Raw genomic sequence first — 18,068 nt, forward strand, 5'->3', positions numbered from 1 at the left:
AAATAAAAAAATAGGTTTTCACTTAAGAAAACGGAATTTTTCTCCTCGTTGTTCATGTTTAAGGTCTCCTCCTTTAAAAACCTACTAGAGTCGTTATAAAAATCCTTCACAAAACTGCTTGTTTGATAATTAGAGGAAAAATGAGTTTGCATAATCAAACCATAATTTCCCCAAAACCTAACGACACTGGACATTAGTTAACGTCCCACCGCGGTCTCTAGCAGCAGTGGCGGGACCGTTTGGTCATATTTCAGGTTCTGCACCGAAGTTTCTCACACTCGTGTCATCCTTTATAATTTGTAGCTTCAGTCGTTGTCAGGTCCTAGTCAGCTTATCAGGACATCCTAGATACCATCTTCGTAGAGCTCGAACTTCGTTAATGTTGTGACCAAATCTTCCTCTTGGGTATAAACTTCCAAACTAGGCCATACTTTTTAAATGTCTCTTTAGATTGTTTATTATTTTGGGGGGTTTCACGAATATCTTTGCAGTTTAGCAAAAAGCAAGGTAATCAGTTTATGAAATAAATTCTTAATTTTGCACTTTTATCACTATTTTGTACATATGACAAAATCCGTAAAACCCTTTAACGGTTCAACTACACCTAACCACACCATAAAATAAGCACGTGTTTTCGTGTTCAATTGGTTGTTCATATTTCTAACAATTTTTGCTTACTCATGCTTAATACCTAAAAATCCTTTTCTAACAATCACTGAATACATAACTACTGTACACTTAGCAAAATAGGTACCTTTAAAAATGTATGCATTCATGACAAGAGAAAGATGGTTAAACATGACTTTAAGGTGGCAAAATACACATTTAATCACTATATTTATCATACAACTGGACAAAACACGCCTTATCAATCAATGAAGACATGAGAAATCCGGAAACACACTAAATCATTGTACTTGGGATAGAACCACTGGAAGTCTTTCTTTGAAACTCAAAGCAATAATAAATAAAAGACAAACACCTGTAAAACATACATACAAAAATCAATAAATTCATAACACAACCAAATAAATACGCAATTTAAAGACTAAAAATCACTGTTTACATAACATAACACAACAGTAGAGCTTACTGCACCTATGGTAAAGCCAAACAAAATACGCCTTTGTAATATCTATTATTTTGGCACCCTACCACTCTCTTTGCACTCATGACAAAAACCGGACAAGAACACAAATCACAAGATTTCTAGGCAAGTATACTCGTAGCTGTAGCGCTGAGAGCAATCAGGACTGATGGCAATGTAAATCAGTCCTGTATCAGCTTTCAGCTCTCTAGACTAGAGGACGACAATGAGCAATTAGGAGCATACGTCCTCCGAGCGGGGATAAGATTGACTTGAGCGACTGAATGGGATTAAAGTGGAAATAAGTAGTCCAGGGTTTCTTTGAATACAACCGTTTATAGTTTGAAGTCGATGTATAAAGTAACGTGAACTTGTTAGGAACAGAATGATGAAAGGATTTAGTTTATCTTAAGGTGTTAATATTTGCGTGAAGTCTCTAATGACAGGATGATAATTATCAGCTAGATTTTTAATACAAAGCATTTGAATAGTAATGATTAGGTACATGCTGGAGAAATGGATTAAATGATTAAAACAGCATTATGTACGATTAGTTAAATACTTGAGACATTCTATTAGGAAGGTGCGAAAAACATTTTGCTGTCAGAATTCTCCGTATTTCCTATAACTAGCGTGTCTTAAAACAAAAGTCAACCCTACAAAAGCATGTTTGATTTATAAATTAAATAATAGCAAAGTGATCTATACAGTATACTCACATGAAAAGCCGTGGGATTTTGTTTCTCTTATACTCTATATATATTATGTTATAGTATTTATAGGTATCAATATTTTTTCCTATATATTATTTTTTTTTAATCACTACATTCTTTTTGGAATATGATTGATTATTCCTACGTTTACTCCCTATTACCCTTTAAGAAAAGACGTGACAATTAAAATTACTTCTACGAAATATTTCCTATGAAAACCTTTGGTATAAAATGTCCTCAAATTAGATATCTCGCACTATCTATACACACCAAGCAATTATGCACACGCTAAATTATTCCTATGATCCATAATAAGCCACTAGGTACATTATTGTAACCTTATCTTTTATAACTGTTTAATGATGCAAAATAACAGTTGTGATCCCAGCACAATTCCTCCTCAGCACATTTCCAGTGAAGGGGAGCGGCAAGCCAGGTCCCCTTGGTTATTATCTACCGAAAATTGCTGAGTTGAAACCTTGGGTGTAAAATAATAGAGGCAGCAACAGCCTACACCGTTGTGACGAGTTGCGACACAGGTTTGGCGGGAAGACACAGGTTTTGGCGGCAATCGACGTGACGACTGGTTCATAAGGGAATGATGTGAGTCAAAGGTCGGACGTCTTACAAGTCTATTTTAAATAATTTGTTTTGCATAATAGACCACATTACTGAACCTACTAAGTAGGATACACTCCTAGACATTAATTCTTTTGTATAAATAAATGGTAACATGGTTTTGGTTGAAAATAACGTGGAAATCCCTCTTCATTTCAGTATTTTGTACTGAAATAAACTTATCTACAAAATAACGCTGTAGGTAAACTAAGAGTTAAATGATCGACTATCATGCTAAAACCAGTACATAATTTAGTAAACGAGCTATAACTCGTTATCATACTATCCAACGAAAATTAATAGTTTAGAACATAAAATGCCAATGGCAATGATAAATTTAAAAGAAATCATAGCGTTACAAATTAGTTAACGAACTACGCGAAATTACGATAAAAGACTTTAGTAACTGATGTAAACACGCTATTTTAGTTGACCTCTTAACTCTTTATCAAGAAAAGTTTCCTGGACATTGACCGGGAGTTACCACATACTCTGAAATAACTCATAAAGACAACAATTCCGCAAAGTTGCCCATAAACAGTTTATATCTTTCACTTTACGTGTCCGGCAGTAAACGAGCTATCATTTCGCAACCATTTCCTCAGGGTGTGAATTCCGAATTGCAGATTTATCACAGATCAGGTTACTCCACATCTAATTGTCCCATTCTCGCAACGCAGCGGCTTCAAATTAGGCAGATTCCCGCCGATTCTTGCATTTCTGCTGCACGATTCTCCCAGGCTGCAATTTGCGCGGGAAGCGTGACAAGGATATCTGGAGCGATGGACAATGTCGTCTGCTTCAGCGGACCGGAGGACAACGGACCAGCAAATCGTCTATACAACTGCTGATTGGGTCTAAGAGGGAAAATTGGCGCATCGGTGGTGATTTTGAAAAGAGATGGAATCTTGGAAGAATAACTGTAATGCCATGTGAGAATTCTGGGATAAGTTGGTGGCTTTTGGTTCGGATCTGGATCCAGCCAAACGGAACTGGATAATGAACTTGCTGATTATAGACAGCCAAAACTATGAACTTATCAATTAAAGAGTCATTCTCCATTCATCTTCGTCTTAAAATGCATACCATAGTGTGTCAAGAATTGTACAGATCGATAACACTTGAGGAAACTAACTGTTAAATTAGTTTTTTTTACTTTTTCTATTCGTTGACAAAGCTCAATGGATTGTCTACTAGTCCAAAAATATTTCGCTTGAGGTTTCAGGGTTACTACGAAATCATCTTTAGATCTTGACCAGTCTTAAGTCTAAAAAAGCAATAGCATTTAGAAAATATCCACTCGTTACCCTCCTGAAACTTGTTCTCTTTCCAATCATGGGTATTCCACTATGGGCTTGTTAGTTAACTAGTTGTTGCTAGGTGGCTTTGAAAGATGCTGATACTATGCATGTTTCTACAAGGATTCGTAATATACAACCCATAAATTGAAATCAGTTAATGGTGCTTTGCTAACACCCAACATTCGAATGGGCTTAACACAATATCTGGTATTGAGCAGAATTTAGGAAAGAGTTGTAAGACATTTTTCCACTAGAATCAACTTATTTTACTTAACGTGGAAGCTTTCAAGCCAAATACACTGATTTTAGAGAAGTAACATTTTTTCAGTTGTCGCATCCAACTCTGAAAGAACCCTAATTATTTAGTCAGTGTTCGCGAATTCTAACCAAGGTCCGGACATCCCATGTTACGAAGTTACACTTGTAGATGGCACAATTATACTTCGCCCCAGGTGTTGGATAATAGATGGCAAGTCTACCCCTGGTGAGTAATAGGACTACTTTGGACAAGTCCCGTTGTGCGAGCGCTGACCTGCTGCAAACTCGTCATGGATTCGCAACAAATTGTTACATACCCCAACAACAATCATAGTAGACATGCAAATACATTATATAGCCTTAACTGACATTTCAAGCCATTTTGGAAAACTATACCATTTTTTGTATTTTGATTACATTAATTTGACTGGGCTAATATAGATGATGATGAGCTTCGATAAAAATCATGTTGTTAATCTGTAAAAGTCAGTAGAATTTCTTATAGTCCGAGACTCGACCCAGATATTCCTTATAATTTGTCTTTCAATTTTGTTCTGACTAGATGTTGTTGCTGCAATGCAAGTATTTTAAAGATATTCTTGGGTATTACGGGGGGAAATGCATAATTGTGACACCTGGTGGGTTTTAATGGATTCCAAATGTCGTGATGGATTATAGTTTGTGAATAGCTGGATAGCTAAATGGGTGTAAGACTCGCCTCATTAGAAGATCGCAGGTTTGATACTGAGAAAGTTCAGAAGCTTTTAATGGTACTGGGCCTGCCTTTCACCATCGTGGTTTTGATTTGGGAAACAAACATGTTCTTAGTAACAAAGTAGCATAAGTTGTCTCACTCTTTCTTCGACTTCATTTTCAGCTTTTCTTTTGTATTGCTAAATGTTTTCGTGTTTCGTCAACCAACAATAAATTTGGCATTTGATCCTGAATTTTTCGTTATTCCTGGAAGAACATAGTTCACTGTAACGTCACTGTATCACGATTACGATTTTCCATCGGCAATCTTGAAAACGCGAGCACGTCTCTAGATGGAAGATAGAATCAGACAAATGCGTTGCAAACTGGTCCAAGTCCAGACTAGACTCGGTAGACTGGACTAGTCCCGTTGTGACACCTGCAACCTGTCACATAGCAAAACTGGTCTCAAGTGGTCATTCTCTCATGAGATTGTCCTTAGTGACTTTGAAATTATCTAGAGTGGTCTGCCAGACCATTGCTAGAAATTGCACTAGAAGAAGACATAGTTTGTGAAGAATGATTTAATAAATCATGCGTTTATGTTACGAGGATTATAAATCCAGAAACACTTCGGTTGAGAACCACATCTTCAACACGGAGATTACTTTTTTCTTTGTAGTACAATGTCAAAATATGGCATGGATTCAAAAAAAGACACAACACTAAACAAAACTGATAACTTAGCTCATTTTTTCATACGATTAGGTTACCAAAGAATGTTTTACAATCAAACTAACAACTTTTAACCTACAAGTTTTACCCGATTCAAACATAAAGATTAAAGCTTTAACTATAAAGAAAATTTAAAACATCAGCGCAAAAAACAACATGAAATACGATGAGAAACAAAGATACCTATTAGACAGCTGTCTGAGGTCGTAGAAATGTAGCTAAATCAGAAAAATCAAAATTAAAATACTGAAAAGGTAGACACAAATCCGGCGAGAGAGAGAGAGAGAGAGAGAGAGAGAGAGAGAAATTTTGGAACGCAAAGAGTCCGAGGAGAACGAAAGATACGACAAGACACAAGACATCATAAAAGAGGACCTTATGCTGGATGGAAAATTTCTTCAGCCAAATGAAGAGGGATGGGTTTATGCCTATAACTACAGAGAAAATATAAGAAGGGGGTTGTCACTACACCCAGGAGGCTGAAGTTGCTAAAACAATCTTAACATTGTAAATAATAGAGCTGTATACCACAAGATCAACACACAGACTAAGGACAAAGATATGACGCCTGTGTCAAATCGTCACATTGAAGAGTCTGTTGTCAAGCCAAAACATTTGTCGCAGGTTATGACTTTTTGAAGAAAACAATCCTATTCTGCACCATGCTGTGATAGCAATTCAACATTCCAGCAATCCTATTGTGCTAAACTACAACATACGTGATATTGTATTACCTCAATGTCTTCCCGTAAAAATGACAATTCGCTCTGGTAGCGGAGTATTTTCGTGTTGAAGTATACGCTACTGCCCTGAAAATCGTTTTGCAATGTCTCTAAGAACCTTTACCACTTATTACTATTTTTAGCTAACCGGTGATTGACTTTCCCACTGTCTTATTCAACCGGTAGTTGTTTGGTTTTGTTCGAAAGAATGTTATATGTTTCTTTAATGTTCAACAGTTCATTTTCATATTGCATAAACTAAAAACAGTTCAGCACGTGCACTAGAAAAACCACAGACTAGGAATAATGCGGTTTTCAATCCTATTCTGAATCGATTCCAACATTCCTTTTTCATCATTCTGGTCCAGGACGTGCGGTGTTGCACCATAATGAGAAGACTATTCAAGAGGAAATTCCACCCAGTATTGTCTCGCCAATATAGGATGAGGTTGTTAGACCATGTCTTTTCGCACATTTGCAGTCTTTGTAAGTAGCAGCATATATTTTCAGTCGTCATCTTGCTTGTGTCATTTTACATTCATTGTAGTTGGATACGAACAGGACAAATGCCTAATTTTCAGAAGTAGTCTGATAAAACTCAACTAAGTCCCGATAAAGTAACTTACAACTTTTTCAGCCACGATCAAATGGCATGTTTAAGGTATTACAAACTCAGGAGTATTTTAACTTAGACTACTAAGGTTTTTCTTACTTAGTTGACTAACTCTGCCACAGATACTTCTGCATTGTTTTAAAAGGAGCCAAAACATTAATGTTATATTAGCTTGGACATAACCAAGAGTAGGATTATGTTACAGTATTAAATTTTGCTCTCTGTTCACCTCCGCCGCACCCTTCTGACTTATAAATCATGATCAAACTTCGGCTTGTGTCGTAGGTCCTGTAGGGCGTTAACTTTTTTATCCACCTTTTACCATTTGTAAGCTAAAAAAGTTAATTTGTCTGCTTTATAGGTACACCTTTCGACTTAAACAGTTACCGAAATCGTCATATATCTAATATAATTTTAGTTACCATTAAAATAATACAACAGTTAAAATAATAGTTGGGAATTGTCATATACTATCACCATCCACGTCAAAGTCATACACATGAGCTTTGAAAATCTATGGAAATAAACACAACTATATAAATGGTTAGATCTAATAATCATTAGACATATTTACTCGTAAAACCTTGTAAAATGTAACTAAATTAAAAATCTTTAACTTTAAAATAAACAAGATGACCGTCTAAACCGACTCATAATCTCTAACGTAGTTAACTTACGTTGTTGACAACTAAGTTAAGCTTACTGTCGCCCAACTGTTTTTTTTAACGTCGCAATCAATTTGAGCACGAGCCTAGCGTAATAAAACCTTGCAATGGCCTGGCTCCTGTAACCGTTTCTAACTGGCAGTTAAATTGCGCACTAACTGAAAAGCAGAACAAGATTGCGATAGTAGTTTGTACTTTTGCACACCTGGTTATTATTGAAGATTACCCAGTGGGTTATCCATTTAAGGGGCTTTTAATTTCATTCGCACTAATTTCATTGCTACTTTCTTCATAGTAAATATTGTTAAAGATGCTATTTATATTTACTAGAGGTCGTCCAGTGGTCGAAACTCGACCAAAAATTTGTAATGTACAGACTTCTCTTTTTTCACCCCACACTGTAAATAAAACATGTGATTGGTGTTTCTTCAATCTGTTTTGATTTTCTGTTTATATTTGTTTGTTATTTCGTCACCAGCATGGAAACCCATAAAGCTCATGTTAATTTTGTTCAAATTTCAAATTCATTTCTTGTGCTTATTTCTGAGCCTATTTTAATTTTAAAGGGATTCTGCAAACCTACAGAAAAATATCTTTCTAACAGTATGCGAAGATTTTTCCTGCGATGCCCACAAGCTGAGTTGGATTGCTTCGGAGGCCATCTTAATCCGTAGGTCCATTTAGAGGACGAAGAAAGGCATTTTATTTTAGGAGAGGAAAATTTCAGTTTCATTAAAGAACTTCTGTCATAAAAATTCGTACGATATCTTTATTTTTCTGTTGAATAGCAAAAGATGCTCCCTTTTTTAATAACTCTCCTTTTATACTTTTGTACCATTGCTTACCTTTGATGATGCAAACAAGTACACGATAACTCGAACCTTTCTTTCGTATGTGTAAAATATTGTAAAATGATGTTTAGTTCTGTCAAGAATTTAAAAAAAGCCTCATACAGCAACAAAAACAGTCATTTTGAATACACATATTTCTACAACAATTAGGGATAAAAGTAACGCACATGTACATGTACAATAGTAAAGGTGCTCATATTGAATCGTTATCAAACTTTCACTTATAGGAATCCACATTGTGTTTGTGTTTAATGTCGAGTTGAGACAGTGACTTGCGCTCATCCCTGCACAGGTGGGTAATGAGGATCCAGGACTAGATGTGCGCAAACCAACTGACTTGCCGGCGCAATTGGTGTAGAAGATACGTAGCCAAAACGGGACTTTAACATCGAAACTAAACTGTCGCGTCATACAACTGGTCTTGGCAAACAAACTGATCTAGTCTGAGTTGTAATGTATGCGGCATCCTTAGTACGTTTTGAAATTCAAATTTTCGATCGATTTTCCAGAATAAATTATTAGTTTTTAGTTACTGGAGCAACTGTTAAGACTTCTGTAAATAGGTAATTTAAAGAGGTAAACAGTGGTGTTATTTTGTCGTTTTACGCTTAAGTGTTGTATATTTTAACTCACAGTATAAAGAGTAGAGAAGAAGTAGAATTCTAAATCAACTACTGTAAAAAATATATAAATAGTATGGCTGGGTATATTCTATATAAATAAAATTAGAGTTTTGTCTGTACTTTGCTCAGAATTATATACTTTTAGGTTATTTTTACGTTTTATACATTAAAAAAGCAGAAACGAGTCTTATCTCTATTTCTGTCTGTCTGTCTGTCTGTCTGTCTGTCTTTCCCTTTGTCTGTAACACTCAAGATGGTATTTTACGCAATCTTCTCCGTGAAAACCAGAGTACCTATCAAGATCCAAGTCATTTTAATGTATTCACTGGATTGGCGAGAGTGTCTTTAGTGATTTAAATATAGCCTCACTACTTTGTAAATAAAATTACGGACGTTCAAAAATGCAGTTTTGTGCGATTTTTGTCAAATTTTCGTTCAATTTTTATCTCATAATCGTCTATGAAATTACGAACAGCTGTTCGGATCAAGATTATTTTTTCTAGCTGTCAATGATATGTTTACAAATGTTGTTTACAAATACCGCAACCATTTCGAATCACGTTTTGAAAGCAAATCCCAACCAAGTGAGATTAAAAACGTTTTTCTTACATAACGGATTTGATTAATCGCAAGTGCAATAATATAGTCTAATAGTGTAACCGTAAATGAAATTAAATAACTAGACATCGTCCAAATCGGAACCAGAAATTCTTTGAGTATAAAATGTTTCTTGAGTTTTGACAACCAGAAAGAAGACCTTGAATCAGTGTTGTATAGGGCAGGACACTGAAATGATCGTCGCCAATAGCTTACAAAAAAGGTTTCCACTCATTAACGGCGCTTCAATGGCGGTTGTGTAAAGTGTAAAGTAAAAAATCACAACTGCAGTGGGTGATTGTAACAGAGGTTTAACAGAGGAAGTGCTAAACTCGCTTTTCCAATGTGTCACTTTCTGTTTCTACTCACCGTGTGATGCAATCGCTGGACCATACAGCCAATAGGCCCATAGCTCATATCTGGGGTACGTAAGCCTACATATTTATTCATAACAACCTTTGTGACGACGATCCTTGATACCGGTACTTTTCCATAGAATACATGGCCTACCTACTTAAAAAATAAAATTACAAATGACCAAAACCCCAACATTGTGTGATTTTCGTCACATTTCCTTCTAATGTTAATAGATATACTAATCATTGTTTAGAGAATGCGTAATCTATTAAATAACAAAAAGTTGTTTGGGTAAGGTTGTTTTTTTTTTTTTTTTCAAACAGACACCGATATGTTTATGCTATAACTTTTTACGAGAAAATCCAAAAGCAAGAGATCAATAACCTCGGGACTAGATATTAATGTATTTAATTGGTCGGATGTACTATAGTTCTTAGGTAGGTACTGGTTCTTTTCCTTAGAACCGTTGGTAGCTGCTAGAATCATTTTTACGTAGGTACCAACACATCACTGTAGTTTACAAATTAGTTATCGTTGGTGTTGCACCTTATTTATTAGAGCCGTCCGTATTCAATTTAAGTGATGTCTTAACTCTGTATAAGTTTTGCTTTTTCTGTCTGGATTCCAAATCTTAGCTTACCCGGTATGCTAAGAAAATGATAACCTATTTGAGTAAAACATTTGTTGGGCAAACCATCATGAATTGTTTACGCCTTTATATTGTTTATGTATCAATAGTTCGTGGGCTTTTTTGGATTGTTGTGTGTATGTCTGTTAATAACGCATTAATGTCCTTATTTCTCAGTGTTTCACGGAATGGACAAGAGCACCTTTGATACTGAAAATGTCAACCGGAATAAAGTGTTAAATGGTGAGGTTGAGGTAGTACTTTAAATACGTTTAAGTTAACCGATGTGGAAAGTAACTTTCAATTATAGGCCTACTTTAGGACTACGCTTCATGGATCTATAAAACATTTTTTAGTTTAATCATTGGACATATGGACCATAACGATCCGGGTGACATTTAATTGCGAAGCATTTATTTTGGCTTGAACTGTCAGATACTGTATTTGCGAAGGTTTATATATAATAGTTTTGCCAGCATATCTGCAAATATGCAAACTAACTGCTGTTCTTAATCTTAATATAAGAAGGTTTCAACTGACTACTATAAGATCCCCGTGCGTAGAACGGGCACACAGCTAGTTAACTAATAATTATGTCAAGCAGGTAAATTAATGTCACTGTGCCAGGGATCAAAAAGTTTCAGGTCCCACCGAGATTTGAACTCGGATCGCTGGATTCAGAGTCCAGAGTGCTAACCATTACACCATGGAACCTGTTGAAAAAGAGGTGTTACTCATGCAATTTCACAATATTATACAAATAAATCGTTATTTGTAAAGTAATCGTAATTAATTTGAAACATTGAAATCCAATGTTGGACTGGTTGTTTCGTGTAATTCTGTAACGTAGAAATTCAGTAAAAAACGCAAATTCATTTAAATACTGCCTCCACATATACATCCATATCTTAATGGTTACAAGGGTATTAAATATGCATTTAGGACTAAGCGCAATACCTTCTCTTATAAAGCTGCATGTCCCAGAGCTATGGGTCTATCAGTAGGTCACTACCCAATGGGTTCACTAGTGGGTCACTACCTGGTAGGTATACCCAATACCCATCACTGCAACTGGTTCTGCAGCTCAGCCTAATGGGCATAATTACATTATAAATTGAACTCGTTACGTACGAATACATTCTTGTAGTTTTTGCAAAAACACGATTGCGATATCTAAATTATGTGCGCCGATTTCTCCTAAATTCGAGTGTAATTAGTACAGGTGCAATTTAGTAAATAGTCCAATTAAGATGCACCTGGTGATAATTAACATTGTGATAGCCTTGGTAGAGGATTTAGATTCTTCGGAAGTATTTACGCTGACCCTCGGTAATCCTACAGAGGGCTGGGAGAGTGTCGGGTTACAGAAAACTTCGTACTAACGAATAATTGATCTATGGGGCTAAGAATCATCAACTTGTGGTGCCTTTTTATAAATTCTTAAACTAAAAGGGGTTTCAATTATTTAATTTAGGCCACAGAGACGTAATATTTTACTTCTCTGTGTTTAGGTACATTTAATAAAACCATGTTTACAGAATACAAATTATGAAAAAAATCTGTACAAACAACGGGACGACTCAGCTTCGGATCGCCGACTGTGGCGAACCCAAGTGTCGGATTAGCGAGGCCATATTGTAATACAAAAAATATGTTTATCATTTAGCAGTTAGAAAATGGTTCTGACTAAAGAAATAGTTTTAAAAAATCTATCTTTAATAGCAGTAAAAAATTTATACCTGGCTTCTCACCCTAGAGGCAACCATTTTATACCTTTAGGAGCATGTTCCCCAATACCAGGAAAGTACTCTTCACCTGAGATACCTTTACAATAGTGTTTTATGAATAAATAAACCTAAAGCTGAAGATGAGTTCCTAACCACCAGGTCACGGAATCTTTACACAGCTAAAGACCATTGGTGATTGACAAGACTTGAACCTGGCACTCCAGGACAGAAGTCTTGAGCTTTTATCCCACTAGACCAGTCACGTCACAATTGGAATGAAATTCTAATGAGTGAGACGTCAAAGTAACAATCATCGAATATGATAAAAGATCAACTATTAGTCTTGTCCTTATGAAGCGGTCAGTCCAAAGCTAATATAGCGGCGTGGCAGAAGCTATTTGTATCTGTTGGCGCAACGCCAGACCTCTTGGCCTTAGATCGATTTCACAGTTAGCGATTGTATCAATTAATTGTTGTGAGTATTCTCTCTTTGTCGTTTGGATGAGTTTATTTTATTGATCATCCGTATCCATACGAAGATGATACGACACGTGTTTATAAATTATTGTTTTTACTTAGTTCACGCGATGGGGCCACGATAATTCATTGATACATTTCAAACCCACGCTCTAACCACTACGCCAGCTCGCTTCCCATAGTAGTAGTAGTAGTATTAGCAGAAGTATAACTTTTTTTAGGAGTACTGTAGAAGTAATATAATCTACGATAAATAACTTTTTTACTTTTTTGGTAAGTAACATCGTCACTACACAACTTTTGAGGCCACCTTTCCATATATATGTTCTGAGCATATAGAAATTATTCAGTGTAGGGCGCGTACCTTTTGAAAAAGGTCAGATGTTTTAGAATACCGGTAATGGTCAAGTTTATTGCACCATGCTCTAACAGTTCCTGATCATTGGGTTTTAAATAAATGATCCTGACTAATGAAACCACTGATCTTAGTCAGTAACAAAGCTAAACAGGTCATCACACACCATTCTACACTCATCCTTCGCTCATATTTGGGTTAAAATACGCACCTAGGTGGCGTCCCCATCTCAATGATTGATAATTGATAATAAATAATAATAACATAAGTCTTGGAGGCTCTCGAGAAGTAGATTTTATGTCACTAGGATATATCTGTTGAATATTATAGGCATATAGGGCTTTTTCTTAAATAAGGTAATAACCAACGTATTTTTCAGAGCTCGAAAAGAGTGTCTCTACGTTTATAGAGTCGAACATTTTCCCCTTCCAATCTAGTCAACTTTAAATTATTCTCCATTTGAGCGTGACGTAAATGTATCGAGGTTAAATAGCCGCAACCACTCAGATAGTTCTCATCGTCAATTAAACTAGTGTCACACTTAATCCACTAGCGTAACCATCCCAACCATCCTCAATCAACCCAACAGCGTTATCCAGATGAGTCCGGGAGGTGACGAGTTGTCATGTTTTGTCTCAGTACGTTCCGAACGAGCGAACTGGAGCCAACTCGAGCGAAGAAGACTTGTCTCCGTAATGAAGACATGGCGTTGTCACGGTCTGCAACACTCCGTAAACACCTGGAGCGAGATGCAAATTCCTATCATAACATTGCGAACTGACCGAGACCGAGAACTGGGGTATGCAATAATGGGACCTGTCGCCAGATGGATGGGTCTCGCAGCGTGAGCACGTTGACTGATGAAAGTTGTTTGTGGGGCTTCAGAGACTATTATTCCTGTTCTTTCAGTTGTGTCAAATGAGCCAAAACTTTTGTTGGTGAGAATTCTACGTGGGCCCCTACAATACTATATGTTAGCACATGACTATTTTCCCATGTAACATTGGGGAACTTCGTGAAATTATTTCCCTGGAAAGTGATAGCCGTAACCACGCGGTAACTAGATCATTTATAAATTTTCATTTACAGTGACATTATTCGGAGTGTTTGAAGAGAATATGAACGGAGGGTTATTTTAGAATGGATTTAATATACCTTGTGTTTTTGTAATAGGATAGGTTTGGCTAAAGCAACCGACAGTCCTGTAAGGTCGATATCTATTAGGTAGTTTCAAAGGTTCAACGAATCAAATAGGTCTCGATCAAATCCAGCGATTCCATGAACAGCCAATGCGGTTCATTAAAGCCAATGTTGCCGCAGCAGATTATACTTACAACGGCACTTGGCACTGAGTCAGTATCTCACCGACGAGCGGTTCCTCCGGTTAGCAACTCTCCAATTAGACCATACAAGGAAAGTTCCTTTGTGGTGAAGTTGGGTTAGTTTTTCTCACTTCAAAAATTCCCAAGATCGTCTTCAGATAATCATCTCTTGGGCAGAGAAGACCTCACTTGTCATAACTGTCGCTGCATTGCCTACATAGATCCGCCGCTGGTTGTGCAAGAACAAGTAGAATTTCTAGCATCAATTTAAGTTGCGGAGTTGCAAGCTGGTTCTTGTTTACTATTGTTATCCAGTGATCGATTACTGTTTTTAGACGTCCGTTACGTTGGAAATATTTAATGTATTTCAGCATTGGCTTTTTTATGGTAGTTTTGTTTTAGTGAAGAACTGTGTTTTCAGATGCCGTTCCGTAAGAAGTTCTCTGACCTGTTTTTTGGCTAGTTTCATTCTAGTTCGATTGTGTGTTTGGATTTAAATTGAAAATACTTTATGTATCCTTCATTGGTTGTTTTTTTAGCTCACTATCGAGTAAAAGAGTGAAGCGTTTTAATTCTGTTTATAGCAAGTATCGTTCGAAATATCACTAAAGCTAATTCAAAATCCTGGCCCGTTTAATTATTTATCAAGTCCACTTTTTAAACATTAAAACTAACAAACAGAAACCGACCTGTCTCAGGATCCAACTGGGTTGGTTCTGATTATCAGATGAGTACTTTATAAACTTAGGTAGATGTGAGAAAAAAGTGTCACAACTGCAATGGGTAAGTTTTACCACTGACGGGTTTATACTCAGAACGCCAAAATTATTTTTATTTCCAGCTAGCCAAGTATTGTATACTTAAGCCTCTTCCCATGAATCATTCTATAACCACTTCTGGAAGACGAGTACTTGTAGACGTATCAGAAATGTCTCATCTTGCCGGTTCATCGAATTCGAATCTGGTTTAAAGTAATTGGAAGTGTCAACAGGTTGGGATGCGATAGCAGGAAACAGCCTTCAATTGGCAATGAATCAAACAACAGCTGACAGGTACATGTCGTTATAACCAAGGCGGAGTGTTTGTGATTGTGGTTGGTCGTGATCGGATTGATTTTTGAGGATTCTTCATCTTGGTGTTGTGAAGATCTGTGTGATGGAATGAAGTAAATATAAATATTGACTTTAAGCTTTATCCGTGCTCGCGACGGAGTGTGAAGTAAATAAAAGTCCTTAGATTTTTCTTTCTTCGCCTCCCTTATTCCTCGAATGTGAGAAGACCTAGGGCAGAGCACTCATTATGCTAACTTTTACATTTGTGTAGGTAGATGAATCAGGTCTTACGTTTGGCCAATTTATCTTATATTGTTGCTCAATCTTTAGGTTGGTAAAATCGTTGACATTTAATTCTTGAAATGTTATTGTTATTGTATTTTCTATTTGGATTCATAAAATGTTTCTTCATTGATTTCTTCTAGGGGCACAAGGGGTGTTGTTGTTTTGTCTGTTGATAAAAGAAGGTAACTTAAAATGTATTTATATTTAGAATTCAAAAGTTTTAAACTTAAATAAAAACAAATGCAAGAAATGTTGGGGAATTTGAATATGTTATACGTGTGATAATGCAGTAATCCAATAAACCGTTCCGTATTTTTTAGCAATCTTGACGTGGCTATACAACTTAAAAGTCACAAATTTATCAATCACCTTCAATTTGACCTTGGTATACGCGAGTCAATGAAACGGGAGTATTAATCTGTAGAACGGGAAGAGCGCTGTACACCTACTTGAAGCTCTATTTTCTCTCATAGCCTCCAGCAGGGCGACATTGATACAGATATTGATCAGCATTGCTGAAGCAGCCCCGCTCATCTTGTTAGGCACGCCCAACCAGGTTCTGCAGGACCCAACACACATTGTTATCCTCCTACTTAGAAAAGCTGCATTTCATCATAGCTCTTTAGCCAACTAATGGGGAAATAAACCGTGTTAAGGCTTTAAGTGAATAACTGGAGCGCAATAAGATTAAGGTGAATGGATCTGATACTCTGTTTCACTATGAGATTACTTATTATGAATTCTTTCTCGCCTTTCAAGCAAACAAGAGATGTGTTGCTTTTTAAGAGATTTACGGCCTCTATTACCTTGCATTTGGCTCTTCAAATGTGTGGAAACGTATTTGACAAAATCAAAGCAAGGGTTGAGTCAATTAAGTGTAAGAACCAACAACTATACTGATAAAAATTAGATGTACTGTAGCATAGATCAAAGAGAGTAGCCAACACCGGGCCACGAATCAAATCATCACTGACTTGGATTCATAATGCACTACATAGAAATATAATTACATATATGTATACAGAATTTAAAGACTATTTAAAATCACCAAGTGTCTTCAAAAGTAATTATATGTGAAAATGTCTACATTATCAATCAATATTGCCGTATTATTTGAACAATTCCTGACTCACTTTTCGCTTTCAAAGCCCTATGTTCTCCAAATGCCAAAATCTCTCCGGTATATCCATTAAAACTTATAGTCTCTTAGAGAGTTTTGGTCACATCTTGATCATCTCGCATCCCCTCGTGACTCCACAATCAAATCCTTGACTATGTAATTACGTCAAACCGTATATTACAGGTCCTAACCCATGAAACCAGTGCTACCAACCTTACACGCGCCTCCCAAACCATAAAGGATAACAGCACTTTTACAAACCTGTTGAGGTCTGATCCGTTTTTTGCCACCTTGGAAGTGGTCGATTGCGTGTCTCTAACAGGCGGGAAATGGAAGCAGAGCTAATAAGGGTATGATTGTGTTATTGCTAATCACAAACGATTTCTACGTGGAGGTCCGAGAAATGTGCCTTCGTCTAGATTGGCCTCATCAGAATATTTAGCTTCTATAGCTATTCATTAAAGGAATGGTCCTTTACAAGTTTTTCCTTGATTCAGTGGTTGGATTTCGATGTCAATGGATCCTGATGCTTTTACACCAACTACAAGTAAATTTACCACTAAATAACCCTCACTAATTGACGTAAGCTATTTTATGGTGAGAGTCATTCCGTATCCTCGGGAAGGTAGATAGGAGAGAGTGTAACTGCAGACAAGGTCGAGCGTGGTCTGGAGGTCGTTGATCAACGGGTCGTTACTCTTTTCACCTGTCCACTGTCATTCATTTGAATGGTGATGGGTGATCTTATTGGGATGGTGTAATTTATGTGTGGAGTTTAAATATTCAAATTTATTCCTTGAACTCTTAACTTTTAGACACAATTAACTCTTTTTGAACACCATGGGAATAATCGGTTCTTTTTTTATCACTTTCCTAATAGTATCGATTGCTAGAACACAATTTTATACGCGATAAAAATTTACCAAATTAGCGTATAGTGCAGTACTTTAGTAAAGCTTGCTTACTGCAATTTTGTGAAATTTATTTCGCCAAAATAAAAATACTCCGAAACCTTCCACAATAAATGTGTTCTCGACATTTCTACTACCAATTACAACGGGACAGCTCTTTAGACTATTAACATCTAAAATTGATGAGATACTTTTCATTTTCGCCTTACCTATTAAAGATTCCTATAATTAGCCATGTGATAGGGATCTTGACTGATCGACATTGGCAGGAGCTCTAACCAGAGCACTAATATGATATTCGCAGACCGCTGGGCGAATAATATAGCAATCAATCTCGGTCCGAGGAAGCCCAACACCC

At 36.6% G+C, this 18,068-nt stretch overlaps 1 protein-coding gene and 1 non-coding gene across 2 annotated transcripts in view; one reads left to right on the forward strand and one right to left on the reverse strand.

The window, feature by feature from the left end:
• LOC128996905 (uncharacterized) overlaps positions 1-18,068 on the forward strand; it is a 122,442-nt gene that overhangs the window by 70,585 nt on the left and 33,789 nt on the right. The gene's annotated exons all lie outside the window — the stretch shown is intronic.
• Positions 11,104-11,175, reverse strand: Trnaq-cug (transfer RNA glutamine (anticodon CUG)). Its single transcript has one exon. It is a non-coding gene; the product is annotated as a tRNA-Gln (tRNA).

Source organism: Macrosteles quadrilineatus, unplaced genomic scaffold, assembly GCF_028750875.1.
Source record: "Macrosteles quadrilineatus isolate MER2022 unplaced genomic scaffold, UCM_ALF_1.0 Scaffold_6__1_contigs__length_79288215, whole genome shotgun sequence".
NCBI lineage: Eukaryota > Metazoa > Arthropoda > Insecta > Hemiptera > Cicadellidae > Macrosteles > Macrosteles quadrilineatus.